Consider the following 24,109-nt stretch of genomic DNA (forward strand, 5'->3'; position numbering starts at 1 on the left):
AAGGCTGGGTGGCAAGGCTGGCTGGAATTGTAAAAAGGGTGCCACTGAAAAGGTGATATCTGAGCAGACTAGAATAAGGTGAGAAGGTAGATTGTGAGGCTGGAGCACATCTAGGGGATGGTGTTCCGCACAGAGGGAAGAGCTAGCACAAAGGTCCAGCGAAGGGGAGAGTCTAGGACATATGAGGGAGAGCAAAGAAGCTAGCCTGTGTGCAGGAGCCAACACGAGCCAGCGTAGAGGGCACTGAAGCCGGGGACGGCATGGGGGCGGCGGAAAGGCTGTAGCAGTGACTCTGAGTGGCGTGGGAAGCTGTGCAGGCTTTTGAGCAGAGGAGTGACATGAACTGATACTTGGCTTTTATAGTAATTTAGGTGATGGTGGCTCAGATCAGGGCAGCAGAAGTGGAGGTGGGGGAAGCAGTTGGTTTTGAACCTAACCTGTTTCCTGGTGGACTAGATGTGGACGGGAGAAAAAGATGGGAGTCAAGGATGATGCCAACAGTTCCACCCAAAGCAACTGAAGAATGAAGTGGCTATCAGCTAACCTAGAAAGGCTGCAGATGAAGAAAGTTGCGGGGTCCCTGAAAAGACATGGTGAAGTCCTATCCCCAGTACCTGTGAATGTGGTCTTACTTGGAAACAAGGTCTTTGCAGAAGTGACCAAGTTAAGATGAGGTCATTAGGGTGGGCCTTAATCTAATATGACTGGTGTCCTTATAAGATGAGGAGAAGAGACGCAGACAGGCCTGGAGATGATGTGAAGGTGGACAGGGAGAACACTGCGCGATAAAGGAGGCAGAGCTGGGAGTGACGTAGCTACAAGACACAGAAAGCCAAGTATGGCCAGCCACACTGGAAGCAAAGAGGAAGGCATGCAACAGATTCTGCCCTGGAACCTTCAGAGAGACTGCAGCCCTACCAACACCTTGACTTGGGACTTTTGGTTTCCAGAACTAAGAGAGAAAGAATTTCTGTTATTTTAAGCCATCTAGTTTGTGGTACTTTGTTGTGGCAGCCCTAGCAAACTATTACAGGGGGTAATCTAACAATTCAGTTTTTCACATGTTAAATGCTGGAGATGTCAAGCAGGTGGTGGGACGTCTGAGTCCTGAGTTCAGGAGAAAAGCCCAGGCTGCTGACAGGAGTCTGGGACATGTATGCAAATAGAATGCATTTATAGCCATGGGGCTGGATGAGGGCAGCAAGGAATAAAAGTATACATGGGAAGAGAAGAGGGCCAAGGACTGAGCCTGGGGCACTCCAAAGCTGAAACTGGGAGATGCAGAAACTAGCAAAGGACTCTGAGTTGGAACAGCCCAGGAGGTAGGAGGAAACCAAGAGTGCCGCATACTGGCACCTGCATTTCTCCCCTGGCCCCACAGCTCCTGGTGGGCCAAGGCCTCCCTGCTGGCCTACCTTAGCCACCTCTCTTCTTTCCCTCACAGGCTAAGTCCCAGACAGCTCACTGAACAGACCACTCTCAATGGCCCCCACACCTTGTCTTCAGACAAACTGTCTCCTCTGCCAGCTGCCCCTTTCCCTCCTGTTTTCTGGGTCTCAGCCTAAGAGCTCCCCTGCCCTGTGAACGCTTTGGACCACCCCAGGCACAGGGAGGCACCCTGCTCCCTTCTCAAGCCCCACTGGATGCTACCCCTGCCTCAACCTTAGTGCTCATCTCCTATCCTGGGGTTGATGGGGATGTCTGTCTCTGTACACAACCAGCTCCCTGGCACAGAGCAGGCCTGCAGTAAGCATTTGCTGAAACTGATGAATCCAAACACGGATGGCTGAAATGGGCCTCATAATACGGGTTATGTTAATAACCCGTATTAACACTAAGTTTGGAGTCAATGAAAACACATGAACTTTAAAAGTAAGGTTTCTTAAGTTATATCTCCCCTTCTTGTACCTGTTCAGTTGATTTCCAAGTCTCAAGAACAGTAGTTTACATATATTCCTGTTAAACTTTTAGATCTTGAGAGATGTAACTTAGACTAGCAAGATATTCGGGTCTTGATTCCGTCAGTTTCCATACTAGTTTTCAGGCTTAGCTTTCTGTTCTCCACAAACTTTACTGAGCACATCATCAACGTCTTTACTCGAGTCCTTAATATGAAACGAAGCAGGACAGGGGCAGGAAAGAAGTCTGTAACATTTCCCTACAGTTGTCCCTCTGGCTCAGTTACGGCCCACTCACTGTACAGATATTTACTAAGCACCCACTGTGGCATTGCTCTAGGAGTCAGGAATTCATCAGTGATAAACAAAGATCTAGCTGGGCACAGTGGCTCACACCTGTAATCCCAGCACTCTGGGAGGCTGAGGTGGGCAGGTCACTTGAGCCCAGAAGTTCAAGACCAGCCTGGACAACATGATGAAACTCTGTCTCTAGAAAAACTACAAAAGTTTATCTGGGCATGGCACACACTGTGGTCCTAGTTACTTGGGAGGCTGAGGTGGGGGATCATCTAAGCCTGGAAGGTCGAGGCTACAGTGAGCTGTGATTGCACCCCTGCACTCCAGCCTGGGTGACAGAGTGAGACCCTGTCTCAAAAACAAGACAAAACCAAACCAAACCAAACCAAACTAGACCACCCCACCACCAAAACAAAGATCCCTGCTCTCACTGACTTCTCCACAGATACCGCCTTTCAACCTGTTAAGAATTTACCTACTTGTATGACTTCATGTGGATTCCATCTTTTCCACATACATGACAGACTTTTGCCAAATGCTTTGTTAAAACCAGAGACACTATATCTATAATATTCCCTGGCCTCCCAGCCCAGGAGAAAAGGAGATGGGATTTCTCTGGTGTACACAGTTCTTAGTAAACCCAGGTTGGCTCCTGGTGTTCACTCCCTTCTTTTCTAGTATTCACGATCTATAATTTTAATAATGCACACTAGACTCTTCCTTTATCTGTAAATTCTGAAACTAAGTTGTTTTTTTTTTTCCCTTTTCTGGAAACCAGAAAATCATTTGGCCACTTTCTGTTTTTTGGGACCTCTCCTTTTCTAACTCTGCTAAGCTTACCAAAAGCAATTTTCTCTTTCTCTCTCTCTTTTTCCCCCCAGTATCCTAGGATGTCATTATCCGAACCTGAATTCTGAATTTGAGATAGCTGGGTGTTTTCTGATAATTTCTCCATCTCTCCTGGACTCCAATTTCCTCCCACCAGTATGAGTCCCACTTTTCCGAGTCTCAAATCTTTCTTTTTAATGCCCCTCTAGCCTCAATCCTCTCTTCCTCTCTTCCTCCATTTCACCTTACACAAAAGCTGTCCTTCCAGAGGAGACGTTATCCTCAGGAAATCAGTCTAATAAACCCAACTTCACAGCAGTCCCCATTCTCTGTAGGGTCCCACATCCATCAGGTGCTCAGACCCTGCCCTTCAGGATGTATCCTCTTTACCTGGGGACCATCCAGTGTTTTCTCTCACTCGGCCTCCAACTGTGATCCCAGTGCCAGCAGCTGTGCTGATGGACCCCCTGACACTGACTTGGCAATTCACTATCCTCACCTCAGTGAGCTTTTAAAAACTCAATAAACTTTATCTTTGCCCCGCCTCCTACCACTTGAAGCTTTGGTGGCAATGATGATTGTGATGATGATGAAGATGTTGAAGAAGGGAATAGGGAGAAGGGAGAGAAACTATCAATTCAGTGTTTTCCAGCAGGATTGTTTTTTTTTTTCCCCCCCAGGGTCTATGTCTGAGGAATAGGAAAGCTAGGATGCCTCTATGCATTAGCATAAATATTGGATTATATTTACATATTTTAGGTTATTAATAGGTACTTTATGATTACTTGACTTTCAGGCAGTTGCTTTTTGTTTTTAGTTCTTTCTTCTACTTCTTAATTCCTTCCTCATTAGAGGGGCTTATTGACTCCAATGCTTAGAAATCCTTTAAAATACATGTGAGGAAGAATCATGTATGAGAAAGGAGGGCAGAAGAGTCAGAAAGGGGATTGACAGAGTTGCAAAATACCTGCAGAATTTAAAAGGTAACATTTTAAGTTGTCTCTCACTCCTCATGGCTAAACATTCAGAAAAGATACAGAAAATCTCATGTACAAATAAATTCTTTAAATAAGAAGAGAATGTTCTGAATGGCTTCCTCCTGGGGCTTTGTATTTATTACTTGGTTTCACAGAAATTGCCAGTCTAGAACAATCAGTTCATAGGACTGTTACAAAATATCATTTACTATTTACTGAAAACATATAAGAAATGGAACTGCTGCTAAGACAGGGTGGGGGGCAGCAGATGGGACTGGTCCTTTCTGGGGAGGGGGACCCACAATGCTCTCCTATTCCTCTGTCCCCACCTCAGTTTTGCCTCTTCAGGGAAAAGATGTGAAATCACTCTTACACGGATATAAAGGTGTTCATTTCCTCTCTCTCAGACATTCTGAAAACTGCTTACTTGTGCCTGAAGAACCAGGTATTATGGAGTGAAGAGGGGGAGAAGTACCAGGTGCAAGACCATCTGAGAGTCAGAAATCATTGAAATCTCACATTTGCATTTTGTGCTTGGCTCTAGGAAAAGGTATGTACACTGCAGGCTGACTTTCTACCTTATTATTAAGAGTTGTGTGATTCTGAAACCCCTAAATGTTCTACACTGAGATCACTTAGCTTTTTAAAAAAATGATAAAGAGGATATCTCATAAACTTCCAGAGAGAAAAACAGGTTGCATCAAGGACTTAGAATGGCACTGGGCTTTTCATTAGTAACACCAGAAGCTGGAAGGCAGTGAAGTGTTAGCTTCAAAAGTTGGAGGGGAAATTATTTTCAGCTGAAAACTCTATACCCAACTAACCATTATTCAGACTGAGGGAAGGACAAAGGCACTTTCAGACCCACATGGCATTAAAAACTTTGCCTCCCAGGCACTTTCTCAGGAAGCTGTCAGAGGATGTACTCTCCCCTAAAATGGACAAACTAAAAAGTAGGAAGAAATAGGTCCAAGAAAAACAGGGATCTAAGCCTCAGAGGCACAGCGAAAGAAAGTCCCTGCATGATGCTCGGCAGCTTGCCTAGGGAATGACAAGTCTAGGCTGGAGCAGGAGGTGGAGGATTCGGGAGTTGGGGACCGAGAGTTCACAGGATGCTTGTGAGCGTTTGGCAGATGCCACTGGTAGACATTTGGGAGAACGTGCAATGGGTATCTCATAGAAAAAGTAGTCTTTTAAGGGCGATTATTAACTAAAAGAAAAACAAAAAGTTATATAAGAAAGGACACCGAATCCCAGTACAATAGTTGGCTCCTTAGTGAATAATATTTAAATCACCATCATACTGTAAACACTGACCATGAATTTTGCCCACCTGTATAGCTTTACTGGGAGGATGGGGAGGAGAAGTGAGGGTGGGTGGTACGAGAGGGCCAAATTCTTCTAACAGGAAGTCAGTAGATAGTGTTTAAAACCAATAAATCAGGAACGCAGTCTAAGCATCTAATTTAGAGGGGTCAACCCCAGAAAAAATAACAAAAAGATTTTAAAGAGGTTGTTCTGGGGAGAGGGTCTGGAGGCCGGGGAGAATCTAAGAAGGGCACTGGCTGAATTTTAAACTGCTTTTAGAAAACTCTGATAGAAAACAATTTAAGGATGCACTGCCTTGAGATTTTTTTTTTTATTATTATACTTTAAGTTCTAGGATACATGTGGATAATGTGCAGGCTTGTTACATATGTATATCTGTGCCATGTTGGCGTGCTGCACCCATCAACTCGTCAGCACCCAGAGATTTTTATATATACTAGCTTTTAATAGGAGAAATGGGGTGACAAAGCAACTCAAAATGAGAGGTTGGGGTGGAGGAGGAGAAAGAGGAAGTATTGCAAAATTCTCAGTGTGAAATGGTTCAGATTCAGAACCTATAAATGTGATTTTCCTGCTGCTGAAAACTTCCAAGCACAGCACTCCTGTAATGCTCCCTTCCCCGCAGCCTCAGGGAAGCTGCCAAGAAGTTTCCCAACATCGCTGCCACCCTCACCGTACCTGTTCCTGGCCCAAGTGGAGGCCCCAGTGGGAAATGTCTGTGCTGTCTCACCTTCAGTTGGGAGCTGGAATGTTCTGGAAGGTTCGTTCCTATGTGGGACAAGCCAAGAACTCTAAGGAGTTCTAAGCTAAGTTCTCTAAGCCGAGAACCCTGCAGAGCACTGCAGAGCGCGGGGAGCACAGTAAGATGCAGCTGATGACAGCTGTCACAAACATTGACCACTGAATTTAGAAAACAGGGGGAACAGGCATGGGTCACTTACCAGTATTTTACCCCAGCAGGCGGGGTTCTGGTGAAAGTAGTCAAGGAGGGGAAGCTCAGCAAAGAGGATACAAAGGATATTTTATTTAACCAAGAGCTTCTCCTCCTAAAGGGCTGTAGACATAAAAAGGCAACATTTTCCCAGTGGACTAGGAAAGTGTTAAATTATACTGGTGTTTACTCTCTCATTTCCAAGGCCTGGGAGCGGATGGGATATTTATTTTTATTATCTCTCTGATGTGTTTAGAGACCCTAATGAGGGCAGAAAGTAAACAAACATTTGATTGAAAACAGAGATGTCAATGTGCACCCTCTACCTATTGTTGATACAGGAGAAAGCAATTTCAATAAGATTGAAACAATTAGACTTGAAGATTGCTGTATGCAAACCACATGAAAATAGAAGCCTACTGCTCAGTGTGTAGAAAAAAATAAAACCACTGTCTGTTGGTGGTTTTTTCTTCTGATTATATTAAAGTAAATGCTTGCATGTTATATTTACTGAAGTTGAAAACTGTACTGAGGTTATGTAAGAGAATATTCCTATTCTTAGGACACATACACTGAAGTAATTGGTAAAATACCACGAAGAATGTAACTTGCCCTCAAATGGTTCAGAAAAATATTATGTGCGACTATTAAAAATATATCTGGATCGGTCTCTCTCTCCCCCATTGCCTATCCCCAAGAAACAGAAGGACAAAGCAAATGGAGCAAAATGTTAACAATAGTTGGGCCAGGGCAATGGCTCACACCTATAATCCCAGCACTTTGGGAGGCTGAGGCTGGAGCAATATTCAAGGCCAGGAATTTGAGATCAGCCTGGGCAACATAGCAAGACCTCTATCTGCCTCCCCCGACCCCAAAAAATAAAAAATTAGCTGACGCAGTGGTATACACTTGCGGTCTCAGCTACTCCGGAGGCTGAGGTGAAAGAATTGCTTGAGCCAGGAGTTCCAGGTTACAGTGAGCTATGACTGAGCCCCTGCACTCTAGCCTGGGCAACACAGCAAGACCCTGTTTCAATAAATAAATGTTGAATTTGGGTAAAGGCTATAGAATGTTCTTTGTGCTATTCTTATTTTTGATGTTTTTGGAAATTTGAAATTATTTCCAAATAAGAAGTTAAAAGTCATATAAAATCAAATGAAGCTGTAAGAAAATCACTGAGGTTTCACAAGCATTCCAAAAGCATCCTGATGAGTGCTGGATACCAGACTCTCAATTTAACAAGATGCCTGGGCTAAAATCCTTGTCTTTTTAAATTAAAAAAATTTTTTTTGAGATGGGGGTCTCACTCTGTTGCCCAGGCTGGAGTGCAGTGGAGAGATCTCAGCTCACTGCAACCTCTGCCTCCTGGGCTTAAACAATCCTCCTGCCTCAGCCTCCTGAGTGGCTGGGGCTACAGGCATGTGCCACCACGCCCAGCTAATTTTTGTATTTTTTGTAGGGATGGGGTTTTGCCATGCTGGTCAGGGATCCTCATGGGATCCTCCTGCCTCAGCCTCCCAAAGTGCTGGGATTACAGCATGCGAGCCCCCACGCCCAGCCCCTTGTCTTTTGAAATAGATTTAGAATCAGTATAACAGTCTTAGAATGTTCAAGGTGAAAGCAAACGACTCTTTCAGGGTTTAACTCTGTAATGGCCCAAATTCAAGGCTGAATGATCAGCTGTCCTAACACAGCTTTGGTTTAAAAGAAAGGAACCATCTAGCTGTCTTACCAACTTAAGATAATTCAGAAAAGGAGGTCCCCAAAAGTTTGGGCACTACTGGGTAAGTCTGCAGGCTCCAAAGATGCAGAATGCATTGAAGCTGGCATGTACTAGGATAAAGCTGCATAAAAATGCATAATGTACCCAGGGGAAATGCTTTACCTAAAAACTGGGGTACCACAACCACTCAGGACCCCAAAACACTGCAGCTAGAAAAGATTATGACTCTATCCCTTGTTGTTAAACACATGGGGACAGCTAATCTACCCACTGGATTTTTTTTTTTTTTAAGTTCTAGGGTACATGTGCACAATGTGCAGGTTTGATACATACATATATATGTGCCATGTTGGTTTGATGCACCCATCAACTCATCATTTACATTAGGTATTTCTCCTAATGCTATCCCTCCCCCAGCCCCCCACCTCTCCGATAGGCCCCGGTGTGTGATGTCCCCCACCCTGTGTCCAAGTGATCTCATTGTTCAATTCCCATCTATGAGTGAGAACATGCGGTGTTTGGTTTTCTGTCCTTGTGATAGTTTGCTGAGAATTATGGTTTTCTACCCATTGGATTTAATTCAGTTTTTAAATTTCAGGATCAAAGTTACTCTTGTGGGGAGGGGATCAGTCACTGGGAAGGGTTCACAAATGGCATCTTGGTGACCCTACAAAGGGTGATGACCTCATATGAGTTTGTACATTTGTTTTATGAAGCTTTCTGTATCCGGGTTGACTACGTAACAAAAAATTTGTATATGCTGGATATTTAACAATAAAAAAGTTTAAAATTAGAGCAAAGCAAATTGCATTAACTTGTGTTTGGGATTAAAAAAAAAAGTATCCTTTCCCAGGGGGCTGCTGAAGATGACAGAGGGGCAGGTCCTGGTGCTCGATGGTCGAGGCCATGTCCTGGGCCGCCTGGCGGCCATTGTGGCTAAGTAGGTACTGCTGGGGCGGAAGGTAGAGGTCGTGCGCTATGAGGGCATCAACATTTCTGGCTATTTCTACAGCAACAAGTTGAAGTACCTGGCCTTCCTCCGCAAGCGGATGAACACCAACCCTTCCCGAGGTCTCTCTACCACATCCCGAGGCCCCTACCACTTCCGGGCCTCTATCCGCACCTTCCGGCGGACCTCGGGGCATGCTGTCCCTCCAGACTAAGCGAGGCCGGGCCGCCCTGGATCCCCTCAAGCTGTTTGAGGCATCCCACCGCCCTATGACAACAAAAAGCGGATGGTGGTTCCTGCTGCCCTCGAAGTCATGCATCTGAAGCCTACAAGAAAGTTTGCCTACATGGGGCACCTGGCTCACGAGGTTGGCTGTAAGTACCAGGCAGTGGCAGCCACCCTGAAGGAGAAGAGGAAGGAGAAAGCCAAGATACACTATCGGAAGAAGGAACAGCTCATGAGGCTATGGAAACAGGGTGAAAAGAACGTGGAGAAGAAAACTGACAAATACACAGAGGCCCGCAAAATCCATGAACTCCTGGTCTGAGCCCAGTAAAGACTGTTTATTCCTAAAAAAAAAAGTGTGTGCCTCATTCAGATGTCCTCCACCCCATCTGATCCTAATGCCTGTAGGTCACAGCAATAGAAGCAAAGCCTTTCAAACTAATATTCAAGAAAATCATCAAAATGTACCTATCACCAGGAAGTCATATTCGCCCGCCTTGGCCTCCCAAACTGCTGGGATTACAGGCGTGAGCCATGGTGCTTGGCCGGGTTGGGTTTTTTTAATTGCATATTTCCCTCCATGTCCTTGGAAGACTCAGTTATAATAAACCAACATATCTCATGTTGAAATGTGATTCCCAGTGTTGAAGGTGGGCCCTATTAAGAGGTGATGAGATCATGGGGGTGGATCCATCATGAATGGTTTAGCACCATCCCCTTGGTGATAAGTGAGTTACTGCTCAGTTCATGCGAGATCTGGTTGTTTAAAAGTCTGGGACCTACCCTCCACCCCCTTGCTCCCACGCTCACCATGTGACATGCCTGTTCCTGCTTTGGCTTCAGCCATGATTGTAAGCTTCTTGAGGCTTTCACCAGATGCCAAGCAGGTGTGTTGGTGCCATGCTTCCTGTACAGCCTGCAGAACTGTGAGGCAATGAAACCTCTGTTTTTGTTGTTGTTGTCTGTTTTTTGAGACGGAGTTTTGCTCTTGTTGCCCAGGCTGGCGTGCAATGGCGTGATCTCGGCTCAATGCAACCTCCACCTCCCGGGTTCAAGCGATTCTCCTGCCTCAGCCTCCTGAGTAGCTTTGATTACAGGCATGTGCCACCACGCCTGGCTAATTTTGTATTTTTAGTAGAGACGGGGTTTCTCCATGTTGGTCAGGCTGGTCTTGAACTCCCAACCTCAGGTGATCCACCTGCCTCGGCCTCCCAAAGTGTTGCGACTACAGGCGTGAGCCACTGCACCTGGCTGAAACCTCTGTTTTTATAAATTACCAAGTCTCAGTTATTCCTTTATAGTCATGCAAAAAAACTGACTAACACACACCTGCTGCTGCTGCTGCTGCTGCTTTAAGATCCTGTGCAGTGAGTCTGGGTTTCTAACCTCAAGAGAGTGGCTAGCACAGGAGATCGCTAGTCTCCTTCCAATTTTGTCCTGTTGAATGGCATAGAAGATTGGTTATATGGATATCAGAGAGAGGAGTCACTAACAAAGATGAAAATGTAGAACTCATTTGATAGGTGGAAGAGTAGAGTGGTTTCTGATATAGGTTTTGGAGACAGCAATCTGAATTTGAATTGTGGCTCCACCATGATTGTGAGCAAGCTATTTAACCTCTCTCACCTTCAGTTTCTTTAACTGCAAAATGGAAATGGAAACAGTGAGGATTAAATGGGATCTCACATGGCACAGACTGGTATAAAGCAAGTGCGCAGTACAGTTAACTGTGATTATTGCTCCTGTGCTCACAACACTTCCTTTAACTGGTGCTTGGAACATCTTATTTTCCCCTTGCATAATTAATCCTCTACTTTGGTTGATGCCAGAAATGCAGTTTTGCTATATGGTGACATTGCACATACTCCAAGCGTGTAAGCCCCAGACACCTTTCGGTGACACTGCTGTAGGGCTTAATGACTTGCCACCAGGCAGCCCACATAATTGTCTTGCTGAAGTCATAGAGCCCTTCCCTGTTCTTCAGCTAGACACACTGAAATTCTTCGAGTCTCAGGAACAACATTGCTGCTTCTCAACAATAGATTTACTTTCTCAAAATCCATAATGTCAGCTGGGCACAGTGGCACACAGCTGGAGCTCCAGCTACTTGGGAGGCTGATGTGGGAGGATTGCTTGAGCCCAGGAGTTTAAGGCAGCCTAGGCAACACAGCAAGACCCTGTCTCCAAAAATAAATCCATAACGTCTATAGTGTGGATAACATAACACCCTTGGAGCTGTAGGGAGAAAGGTGCTCTCCTGTGAATGGAGAGGATGGTACTGACTAGCTGCAGAATTTGGGCCTGGGTTGCTTTATGGTTTTGTCTCTCTTTCTAAGTAAGGATGAGAGACTTTCACTGCTTCACTTGTCCACCTTCGCATCATTACTTCTTATGACCCACAGGAAGGATATCTAGGGTGACAGAATAAACTCAGGGAGAAGTTATTGGCTGGGGCATGGAGGTGACTAATTGGTCACACAATTGAGTTTGCATGTTGAGTGCTGAGTGCCCTGCAGTTTATAAAACACCTTCATTCTCACAGCCACCCTATGATGAGGAAGCCAGGGAAATTGTAGTGTTTTTATTACCACTTTACAAATGAGGAAACCGAGGCTTAGAATTAAGTAGCTTGCCCAATATCTCATAGCTAAGCAATGGTGGATGGTATGACCAAGTCCTCATTTCCATCCTCCCAGTGAGTTGTTTCTAAGTGAGCTTTATACGCCCAAGATCATCTATTAGGATGGGGAAACATATTAAAACTTCTCGTTCTAGTTATTTTTAGCTTGCCTTTTTAACTTTTAAATTTTGTTTCATAGTATCAGTAATGTATTAGACTAGTATGTGCATGTAATTTATAATTAAATACACATACTTTTGGGTTCCAGCTCCAAAAAATTTTACTGATAAGGGTGCATGATTAAAATAGCTTGGAAGCCACGGCTCTAAGGAGGAGTCTTGCTAATACTGGAGATTAACAGATCCTCTGACCCCGTATCTTTATTTTTATTTTTATTTTTTTGCTATTATTACTTTTGGTCAGGAACTTTTATTGGTCTGTGTTCTTCAGATTACACCACAATCTTGTGAAGTGGTAATCCTGATTTTCTTTATTCTTTTTTTTTTTTTTTTTTGAGACGGAGGCTCGCTCTGTCACCCAGGCTGGAGTGCAATGGCCGGATCTCAGCTCACTGCAAGCTCCGCCTCCTGGGTGTACGCCATTCTCCTGCCTCAGCCTCCCAAGTAGCTGGGACTACAGGCGCCCGCCACGTCGCCCGGCTATTTTTTTTTTTTTTTTTTTGTATTTTTAGTAGAGACAGGGTTTCACCGTGTTAGCCAGGATGGTCTCAATCTCCTGACGCGGTGGCTCAAGCCTGTAATTCCAGCACTTTGGGAGGCCGAGACGGGCGGATCACGAGGTCAGGTAATCCTGATTTTCTAGAGTAGCAGAAGGTGTTTTCTATCTCCTACAAAGTCTAAGGCTGACATTAATCATCTTTTGTTGAAAGGCTGTTCCTGCCGGGCGCGGTGGCTCAAGCCTGTAATCCCAGCACTTTGGAAGGCTGAGACGGGTGGATCACGAGATCAGGAGATCGAGACCATCCTGGCTAACACGGTGAAACCCCATCTCTACTAAAAAAATACAAAAACTAGCCGGGCGAGGTGGCGGGCGCCTGTAGTCCCAGCTACTCGGGAGGCTGAGGCAGGAGAATGGCGTGAACCCGGGAGGCGGAGCTTGCAGTGAGCTGAGATCTGGCCACTGCACCCCAGCCTGGGGGACAGAGCAAGACTCCGTCTCAAAAAAAAAAAAAAAAAGAAAGGCTGTTCCGGTGCTTTGCAAACATGATGGCTCCCAGCTCATACAGCAGAGGCAATCCCATTTCCGTATCATTTGTGATCACTTACAAATAGCAAAGGTTCAAGTAAGCATATGGGTTCCTAGGCGTCTGCACCTTGGTTCTTGAATCATAACAGGCCCAAGCTTCTCTTTATAGGTTTATGTTACTAACTAGACTTGCTACTGTGTGGCATTCAAGAGCATGGTACTTCTAATAAACACTATATTGGAAGGAATTATTGTCTGATTTGTTCATTGCTCCATCCCCAGCAGTGCCTGGAACCCATTTGGTTCCACTGTCTGTTGTCTGGCTGAATGAGTGGTGGATTAATGGTTACTCCTCAATTTTATCTTTTCTCTTGACCAAGACACCCCTAAAATGACAGTAAAGAAGTGAAAAAGAGTGCAAAGACAATGGAAATGAGAGATATCAGCAAACAAGCACATGTTTTTGGAAGACAGGTGAGGAGTGATTGCTGACTGGGCAGAGTGGAGGAAACAGTGACCTATGTGTCTACAGAAAGGAGTATGGATGCGAAGTAAGTATATCTGCCTGGGATATAACCCTTGGGAGGCCTGGGAGCTGGAGGCACTGTATACTTCAGATGGCTGGGACAATGTGTGGGGAGACTGCTTGAGAGTCTGAAGGTTTATTTATTGGAGAAATGGGTTAGAAGAGGATCCAGACCAGGGGACAGGAGGCATGGTGAAGTGATGGGGTGACGGGAAGGCTAAACAGAGAAGATGGACTGAGGGTGGCCACTCTCATGGCGTGATGCCCTCGGGCCTCTGCCTTCATCTGCTCTTAGAGCATGCTCCAGGCAGGAAAAGGGATAATTCATCTCTGAAAAAACAGAGAGGAATTCTTTTAAGAAAAGGCCTCCACATGCTGGCAACTGAAAATTCTCTAAAGAAATGATGAGTTTGCAATGTAATCCCCCTATACAATGGGCCACCAGTAAAAAGCTCCACTAAAACACCCTGAACCTCCAAGCTGCTTGTAGTGCCTCACTCTTAAATATGAATGGCCAAGGATCACCAGACATTTAAAGAAAGCACCCACCTGAAAGAGACTGAGACACAATGACCAGGAATAGAGGAATACGGAAGCTACATGACAAGTAGAAGAGAACTTCAAAAACACTTATTAATGTCCTCAGAGAGAGAAAAACCAAAACCAGGATGCGATGGTAAGAGAAAAAGCAGAAAACAATCAAGAGCTCTTGGAAATTAAAAATATGATAGGGTGACATAAAAAAATCTTATTAGAAGGCTTACAAGAGCCTTCGAAAAAGAAAACAAAAGCAAACAGAAAGTAGAAACTGATAGAGTTTTACAATCCCTAAGGTTCAATATCTGACAAAAGGAATTCTAGAAAGGAGAACCAAGTAAATGGGGAGGAAGAAATTAAAACAAAACAAAACACCACCAGTACAAGAACATTTTCCAGAATTGAAGAATATGCATTTCCTAATTAAAAGGGCCCACCAGTGGAGTGCCCAACCCAAAGAAAGAAAAAAAGACCTCCATGGGCGTGAACCCAGGAGGCGGAGCTTGCAGTGAGCTGAGATTGCGCCACTGCACTCCAGCCTGGGTGACAGAGCGAGACTCCCTCTCAAAAAACAAAAACAAACAAACAAACAAAAACCTCCATGGCACATTATTGAGTAATTTCAGATCAACAATGATACAGCGAAGATCCTATAAGCTTTCAGAGAGCAAAAGAGGTCTCACACAGGACTGGCATCTCATATTAAGAGTGACACTACAGCCAGAGGACAATACGAAAATGGCTTTAAAATCCTGAGGGAAAATTATTTCCAACTTTGAATGTTCTGTAGCCACCAAATTACTAATCAAGTCTGAGGACAGATCCAAGACATTTCCATATTTTGACAACTCAAAAAATTTACCTTTTATGTAGGATGCCCCTGGAAGAGTAGTCCTAGCAAAAGAGGGAGTAAATTGAGCAGGAGGAAGACAGGCTTCCAGTCAGTGGACTTCCCAAGACAATGGAGAGGGGAGCAATTGTCACAGAGCAGCAGCACAGCAGGCTGAGGGTCTAATGGGCTCCAGAAAATACAGGGGAATTGATGGGTTTATCCAGTATGTCTGACCAGCTGGGCAAAAAATAGTGACAAGATACACCCAATCTAGTGGGCAAAATTAAGGATAAACATATAGGTAAGAATGCAAGTAAAAACCATGAGGCAATAATTTTAGGATAAGCAAAAACCTACATACGAGAGGAAGTGGAATTGCCAATATTACCTAATATTGGTAGACGAAGACAGAGTCAATAGGCATGTTTTTAAGACACAAGGACATAAATACTCCTTGGCTTTGTAAGTGAACAGTATAGATGCCTCTCACTATCCAAATACTTAGCCTTCATCCTTTAGAAGGGAACAGATTTGGATACTTTTCTGGAATCTGTTCCTCATCATTTGAAATTCCACTACTCACATCTGAAACCCAGACACCAAATAAATTTGGATGTACAATGTCTCTCATTTTCTGAGCTTGTTATCTGACTTAGAAACTGGATAGATTCAGATACTTGATATTTACAAGCTTGATGTAACCACATACCTTCACTGAGAATGGAGAAGCCTTAGGGAAGGGATGGAGGAAGGAAAGCGGGTGGAGATGTGTGACAGGCAAACCCTACTCTACATGATGGAAGGTTCAGAGATCACCTAAATACCTAAAACCGATAAATGCAGAAGTACTCATATGCATACACTTCATAGAGATATGGAGTAAATCCTAGAAGAAACAGCTAAAAGAGTGAAAAGTCGTTGCCTCTAGGGAGACAGGATTAGCAGTGGGTAGAGACAGGGCAAGGGACTGCCATTGGATTAAGTTTTTAGTACAACTTGGCTTTTAAACTGTACATGTATTACTTTGGGGGAAAAAGCACATAAAAACTTTAATAAGAACACTAGCCTGGAGAACTGTGTTCTGTCTCAATGTCTGTCACCAGCCAACTGTGTTTGGTTGAGCAAGACACTTTGATCTCCAGGTCTCAGTTGCTTCATCTATAAAACAAGGAGTTGGAGTCCTTCCCAACTGTCCAATTCTATGACTGCATGGTTCTAATGTGCAAATTTGGGTTCTCTGCCAATGTTGGTGGTGTCATCCAAGCTTGAATTACTGGGCTGTAATATTACTTAGCATTGTGCTAAGAAAATAGCATTTTATTACATAGATATATATCTATAAAATGGAGACATCTGGAAAAATGTGCAATAAGAGAGTCTTGTTATTTGCGAGAGAAACAGAGGAATATAAATTGTGACTATTTTGCAGAAGAGTGCGATATGGAAGAAAACACAGGATCATCAAAGAAGATAACGCAACATGGCCACCAAGAAACAAACAAAGCAATAATAATCAAACAGACAAGGAGGGTTAGACCCAGACCAGGTCTAAATGAGACAGAGGCTAGGGAATGGAGAAATAGGACCTTCCCAAGGTATTTATGCAGGTGAACAGAGAAGTCTGAATGGTAGATGATTTTGGCAAAAGCTTGAGACTGGGGATGAAAAATGATGAGAAAGATAGAAGCTGTAATATTTTACAAGAGACTTACAAATATTTTACCTTTGGGGATATAGAAGGAAGAGCTGATAGGGTTTGCCATCGAGGACAAAGATATGAAAAAGACACAAGACAGCAGGGACCACCTGAACTACAGATGTTCAGGAAGCACAACATCTCAGAGTGAGGCAACCTTGGATTCTACTCCAACCCATGTTTAATATATGCAGAACAGAAGGTGAGACTGAAAAGGAAAGGATGGGGATTCTGTCTTTGCTGGCATAAGCAAGCTCTGGGTCAAGAATACAGAAAAAAATCTGACAGTCAAAGTGCCATCCATATTTGCTGAAATTGACTTCTCTTGTTGGATTTGGAACCTCTTTCCAAAACAAACAGCAAACTTCCTTTAGATTCAGGCAGTAAAATTCATTTTTATATCATTCATTAAACATTTAAACCATTCACTTAAAAAAAGAACAAATATTTTTATTGTGGTAAAATAAACCACTCATTCTTATGGACACAGTACTCTTTCATGTCTTTAGGAGAATAATAGCAAAGGTTTATTGAGTACTTACAGTTCAGAGACCATTCTAAAAGCTTTATGCAAAATATAGTTGACCCTTGAACACCATGGGTTTGAATTGCATGGGTTCACTTATACACCAAAGTTTTTCAACCAAATGAGGTTGAAAATACAGTATTTGTGAGACACGAAACTCGCCTGCACAGAAGGCTGACTTTTCATATATTCGGGTTCCTCAGGGCCGACTGAGGGATGTGAGTAAGCACGGATTTTGGTATACCCAGGGGTCCTGGAACCAATTCCCCATGTATACTAAGGATGACTGTATCTTGTTTAATTTTTTCAACAACCCTATGAAGTAGCTACTATAGATCCACAATCCCTTATCCAAAGCTCTTGGGCTTAGTGGTTTTCCCAAATTGAATTTATCAGGTTTTATTTAGTAAGGTCATACAGTCAGGGGCTGCATCCTATAACATAGGAATAATCATACTAATTTGGATAAAGTGCATAATAAATAGTCATATGTCAGTTCAGGGCAGACTTTGATGCCAAATTAGTGTGCCTCAAATTTAGGGGAAAAAAAAACTAACTTTGTTTTCAGAGTGCTTGAAATGCACTCTTCAGAAACGCAGATCAGAATTTTTATCCCTATTTGATAGATGAGAAAACCAAGGCACAAAAAAATTACATAACTTGCCCCAAGGGTCAGGGATTGACCCAGGCAGTGTGGCCCCAAACCTAGGTTCTTAACTGCCCTTGCCATATTGCTTCCTTCTGTGTGGCTCACAGTTTAGGGTTGGGTGTAGAGGGCATAAATTACATTTTTACCACACAAGTAGTTAAGCAACCTGGTATTCAGAACAACACAGAATCCTGCTGATATGGAAGAGAGCCAGGTGACATCAACGCTTCCCATCCCTGAAGGACAGGGAGAATGACCTGGAGGAAGCCCAAGGCGTGGAGATGTCCATAGCAGATCTTGAACCAGAAAGGCTCCAGGCACACACAGCATCTTGGAAAGGGGCTGTGCTTGCTTTTAATCCCATGGGATGAGGAAAATACAACAAAGTCCCAGATAAACCAGGTAAATATGGCCAGCGAGACGGGTGAATATGAATGTAAGAACTGAGAAGGCAACAAAGAGAAATAATGACTACTGTTTATCAAACACATACTCGATGCCAACTACTGTACTAAGCACTTTGTAAGCAATATCATGTTTTTTCCATGCAAAAAGTTTCTGAGGGAGAAACCATTATTATTCTCATTTTGTAGAAGAGGCTGAAGCTAAATGCACACAGTCCACAGTTTGTTGGAGGCAGAGCTTAAGGGGAAGAAAGAGCTGGTGGGAGAAAAACTACAGGGTTTGGAAGCTAGAAAATTCACTGAGTGAGATGAGAGCTGTGAGCACTGACAGTTTCTAAAGAAGCAATACATGGACTCCACCGGCAAGGGTATTCATGGCTTATGCAATGAGAGCTATTTTCTATGAAGATACTTCTCAAATTATGTCTTCATGGGATAATGCCTTTGACAGGGTAAATGAAAAGCAAGTTTAAATACTAGATAAGCAGTCTTATTTGCTTTTTCACTAGGGAAGATAAGCAAATATGTAGCTCCCAATCTCCAGCTTGGAGAAGGCAATCAATACATTTGACAGGCTGCTCAGTCCTCAAATAGTGAAGTGAAAAAACAGCCATTTCCGGGCCAGGCGCTGTGGCTCATGCCTATAATTCCAGCATTTTGGGAGGCCGAGGCAGGTGGATCACTTGAGGTCAGGAGTTCGAGACCAGCCTAGCCAATATAGTGAAACTCCATCTCTACTAAAAATACAAAAAAAAAAAAAAAAAAAAAAATTAGCCGGGCATGGTGGCATATGCCTGTAGTCCCAGCTACTTGGGAGGCTAAGGCAGGAGAATCGCTTGAACTTGGGAAGTGGAGGTTGCAGTGAGCTGAGATCATGCCATTGCACTCACTGCACTCCAGCCTGGGTAACAGAGTGAGACTTTGTCTCAAAAAACAAACAAACAAACAAACAACAACAACAACAACAAACCAGCCATTTCCCACTCAGAAAGCTCCTATGGGCCAGCATGGAGGAAGGAGGGGAAATATTGGTGCAATTTTATGGTAATTTATTTAATGTAATTAACAGCTACAAAACTCCCACAAATATACACTCATTGAGAAGATCCACACTACTGCCAGTGTCCTCATCTTCAACTTAACCAAAATCATAGATTTCAGCATGTATTATCAAAATGCGTTTACTAAAGTAAGGCTACTTCCAAAGACAGAGGAGAAAACATAAAACTTCCTTTTCGAACTGGCCAAAGACAGAGTGCTGTTTACATTCCGAGCAAAATCACAAGCACTTAACAACTGGATGTTACTATGACCTTACAAGGACCTTCTCTGGAAAGAAGTGGTTGAAAAGAAAACAGTAGTTGTTGCAAACTGGGCTAATCAGGTTTTCTAAAACATTCCCTGCAGGAAAGTTGTTGTGGGGCTCAAAGCTTGCCCTTTGGGGGCAAGGCTTCTAAGTAGGCAGTAATAAGAAGGCTCCTTGTCACTGGGGACAAACCAAGTGCCTCACTCAAAGTTAGTGGTGGCAGATGCTATCCCCGGTGGTAGATGTTATCCCATCCCCCAACAGCCCCATTTTAAAGATGAGGACAAGAAGGCCCTGAGAGGTTCAGTCATTTATCCTACTAGGTCACGTCAAGTATAGGAGGCAGATCCAGAAATGACTTGGGGGTCTGTCCCTATAACTGGAGCCTCTATGACAGAGCTAGAAGAGGGGCTGGAGTCTTTTTTCTTTTTTTTTTTTTTTCTGAGATGGAGTCTCGCTCTGTCGCCCAGGCTGGAGTGCAGTGGCATGATCTCGGCTCACTGCAAGCTCCACCTCCCGGGTTCACGCCATTCTCCTGCCTCAGCCTGCTGAGTAGCTGGGACTACAGGTGCCTGCCACCACGCCCGGCTAATTTTTTGTATTTTTAGTAGAGATGGGGTTTCACCATGTTAGCCAGGATGGTCTCGATCTGCTGACCTTGTGATCTGCCTGCCTCAGCCTCCCAAAGTGCTGGGATTACAGGTGTGAGCCACTGTGCCCGGCCGGGGATGGAGTCTTTATTCCACTTCATCCTACTCTTCAACTTGAGCAGGGGTTCCGCATTTATCTGTTTCACTGACTGGGCTGTGGCTTAAGATTTTCACTGGAAAATGATCCTATCCTTCAAACAACAATATCGACAACAAAGACAACAGTTTTGAAAACCACTGCCCCATACCTGTGACTAGAAGAGTTTTTAATTCCCCCTCCCGCCCTGCCCCATGGCGGGTGTGGGGTATGGCCATTGATGACTGTGGAAGAGGATAAGATGTCGCTGTGTAGAAAATGTTATACATACCTAACGTGTGATTTGGCAGTGGAAGATAACATCTGAGTCATCAAGCAGCCCCACATCAAAACAGTAAATCAAAAGCAAATGATGTGGGAAAACAAATTCCTGTATTCTTACAGAGTCTGTGTTGGGAGGATTCCCATCCCAGGGCTCTTAACCCATAAATCAACAAATCTCTCTCTCCTCTAAAAGGCAGCTAGAAGCAACATTCCCGCTTCCGTTTCTGTGCCAGGAAAGGGAGATTAGGTCAGTGCCTGCTATGCCGTGTCGGGTCCAGCGGCCCCAGAGACAGACAGGGGCTGCACGTCCTGGGACCCCAGCTGCAAAGAGTGTTTGACTTCTGCAGAGCAGTAAACATTTGAAAAGGCGAGGTTCACAGAGCTGTCCTATTGAGACGTTAGGGACATCTTCAAGTCCAGTGCTTCTCAATCTGTGTTCCCAGGAGCCCTGGGATGCCTCGGAAGTATCTCAGTTCACTCTGGGGGCAACTGCCCCTTCTTCAACCACAACAGTTCCTCTTTCTGTGTTTTATACAAAGGGCTCTGTGTAAAGTTTGGTTAAAGAATGAAGTGCTCCAGTCCACCTTTACCATAGATAGGGTGACTGGGGCCCAGAGAGCAAAAGTAAGTTGTGCAGTGCACACACTCGTTAGTGAACAAGCTCCACCCTGCCTGACCAATGCCTGCCCTTTATGCTACCCTGGTTGCACAAAGAATTCTACTTCAAAATAGCTGAATAAATGCAAATGCCATGTAGTCTCTTCACTGCAGTGAGAAAGGCTGAAAGCACATTAGGCTTATTCAGGAGGTCTCCTAAATTGCTCTGGGAAAACCCTGGGAGATTTAAAATGCCTAGAAAGCAATTTGTTGTAACAGCACTTCCAAATTTCCAATTTCCAACTCTGTGGGCTGAGCTGGGCAACAGGTGGACAAAATCATTACATAAGGAACATCTGCTGACACCCACAATGAAAAGGTCGTGGCCCAGGAACTATGAAAAGGGCTCTGGGATGCTTTTGGTTAAACGTGGCAGGTTGATAAACTATGTCTATCTCTACTGTCTCCTGAAGCCCCACAAAAAATGACAGTAAATTTAATTTTAAAAGGCGTAAACTACCAGAACAATGTGATAGTCCTACAATATAGGAGATGAGAGTAGACCCAAGATGCCAGTAAAATTCTGGATGCTGCTGTAGAGCAGTTGGACAAATGGTAAATGACTTAGCTGAACACAGCTAGTGGGTGGGGTGAAGTGGGGGGCATTGACACGGGCTGATTTGAGACCCTAAAGCCCAGAAAGGCTACCCTTGAGAACAGGGATGTGGGGAGGGCTGGGCACAGGAAGCTTGGTGGGAACTCTGTATAACCTTCTACCCTGCTATCCTTTGCTTGTTCTCTGCGAAAGACTGAAGAAATCAGAGTTGTTTAAGAAAGGACATGTAATAATAGTATGGCAGGCGATTCAGCTGTGAGTAATACTCACATGATCATAATAATATAAGCCCCCAATGCCGATTTAGTGAAAAATGGCCATGTGACTATATTGGAAGGCTGCATGGAAAAGGGGTGTGCTGTGCGAAGGGCCTATTGAAGAAATAAGCCCTCACTTTTCATGGTGGCAAGTTAGTAGATAATATAAAGCTTTTAAGAATCTTGAGGTGGCAGGAAAACCTAGTTACTTTACATTATAGAAGTAAACAGAAAAGAACAGTGAAAATTTTTTTCAAAGTATTTGCATTTGGGGAGAGAAATTGAGAATAGGGAGGGGATTGCTACTTTTCTGCAATTCGAAAACTCAAAAGCTCTGAAACCAAGTTTTACCTAATTTGGTGATTAAACTGTCTTCATAACGACACCTGACCTGAACTGATGTGAGGCTATTTCTAGTCTTTATTAATCTGTTTAAGTGTGAAGATTACGATTTGCTACAGAAATACCTTATGTGTTTGATGATAGGTGACGCCCCAGACCTCAGTGAGTATAAATCGATTACTTTTCCAAAGTCTTAATAATTCTGAATTTGAAAACACACCTGCCCCCAAGGGGGTTGCAGATGCCCCTGCACCTTCTGTGCACCAACAACTTGGAGTAGTTCTGGCCCCTTCCCTTGCTCCAGCGCTTACCCAGCCATTGCCTGCCTGACTTCTCCACGTAAAGCTTTGAAAGGTGAAGTTTCCACTTTGCATTCAACATGTCCAAAACAGAACTCTTAATTTCTCTCCTCCCCAGAGCCTGCTTCTTACACAAGCCTGCCCATTGCAGTTATACCATCATTCACCCAGTTGCTTAGACAAAGAACCTAAGAATCTTCCTTGACACCTCTATCGCCCTTTAATTCCTCAGGAAGTAGTGCTAGCTCTACCTTCAGAGCTGCTAACCACATCCATTACTATCCCAGCACAAGCCTCCCTTTCTGACTTCTTTGCTTCTACCTTTACCCCAGAAGCACAGATTCTCCACAGAGCAGAGCTTTTAAAACAGAAATCGGACCATGTCTCTCCCCTGATTAAACCCTCTAATGGCTTCTCTCCACACTAGGATAAAGTCCTTACTCCTCACAAAACCTACAAGGCGCTGTATGGCTTGGCTTCTGCCTCTCCCCCTCTGACCTCCCATCCTGTCACATTCCCATTCCTGCCTCAGGGTCCTTGTACCTGCTAGTCCCCAGGTCCCCTAGACTCTCCTGACCCTCACTGGCTCTTTCCTCAAGTCATTCAGTCTCCCTTGACCACCCACAGCCCCTCAGTCACTGTCTTCCTGCTGCATTATCTTTTGTTCACTCATCTTGCCCCTACTAGATTGTAGGTGCCACAAAGGCAGGGAATTCTGCAGTCCTGTTAACCCCTGGAGCCCCTGTATTTAGGGCAGAGCCTGGCACACACTACATGATAAATGAATACCCATTAAATAAAAGAACAAATAGATGTACTCACTTACACCATTTAGAACGTAAAGAATACAGTGAAGAAAATAAAATCAGCCTTGGAATCCATTGCACAGGTATAGACATATACAAATAAGCATGTGTGCTTAGTAGTAAAAATAATTGGTAATGTTCTATATCTTAATAGGGATTTTGGTTTCATGAAAGTATCCATTTGTCAAAACGCAGAAGATATACTTAACGTTTGTACATTTCATTGTATATATTTTTTCCTCAAAAGAAAAAACCAAATAGTGAACACTAGCTAATGATATGCATGCTGGAGTATCAAGGGGAAAGCATGCTGAGGCCTGAAATTTACTTTAAAATGCATTTAAAAATCAGATGCATTATTGGATGAAGAGGGGGGTATAGATGATAAAGCAAATATAATAAAATGGTAATTATACAGACAGTGGTAGTTATAAGGAAGATTTCACTGCAAAATTCTTTCAACTATGCTATGTGTTGAACATTTTTATAATAAAATGTTGGGAAAAATTAATTCAGATATTGATTACAGTAGGTATTCAACATGGTTTACTGAATATTTTATGGTATTTTACCATGTCATCATTGTCTTTGTTTTATTATTTATTTATTTTTGAGACAAAGCCTCACTCTATTGCCCAGGCTGGAGTGCAGTGGTGTGATCTCAGCTCACCGCAACCTCTGCCTCCTGGGTTCAAGCAATTCTCCTGCCTCCGCCTCCCAAG

General features: G+C 43.8%; 1 protein-coding gene and 1 pseudogene across 16 annotated transcripts in view; one reads left to right on the top strand and one right to left on the bottom strand.

The window, feature by feature from the left end:
• The window catches only part of ATXN7L1 (ataxin 7 like 1), a 270,024-nt gene that overhangs the window by 202,552 nt on the left and 43,363 nt on the right, over positions 1–24,109 (bottom strand). The gene's annotated exons all lie outside the window — the stretch shown is intronic.
• Positions 8,850–11,270, top strand: LOC100425506 (large ribosomal subunit protein uL13 pseudogene; annotated as a pseudogene). The gene has a single exon (XR_013415486.1). The product of XR_013415486.1 is annotated as a large ribosomal subunit protein uL13 pseudogene (transcript).

This window comes from Macaca mulatta, chromosome 3 (assembly GCF_049350105.2).
Source record: "Macaca mulatta isolate MMU2019108-1 chromosome 3, T2T-MMU8v2.0, whole genome shotgun sequence".
Classification (NCBI taxonomy): domain Eukaryota; kingdom Metazoa; phylum Chordata; class Mammalia; order Primates; family Cercopithecidae; genus Macaca; species Macaca mulatta.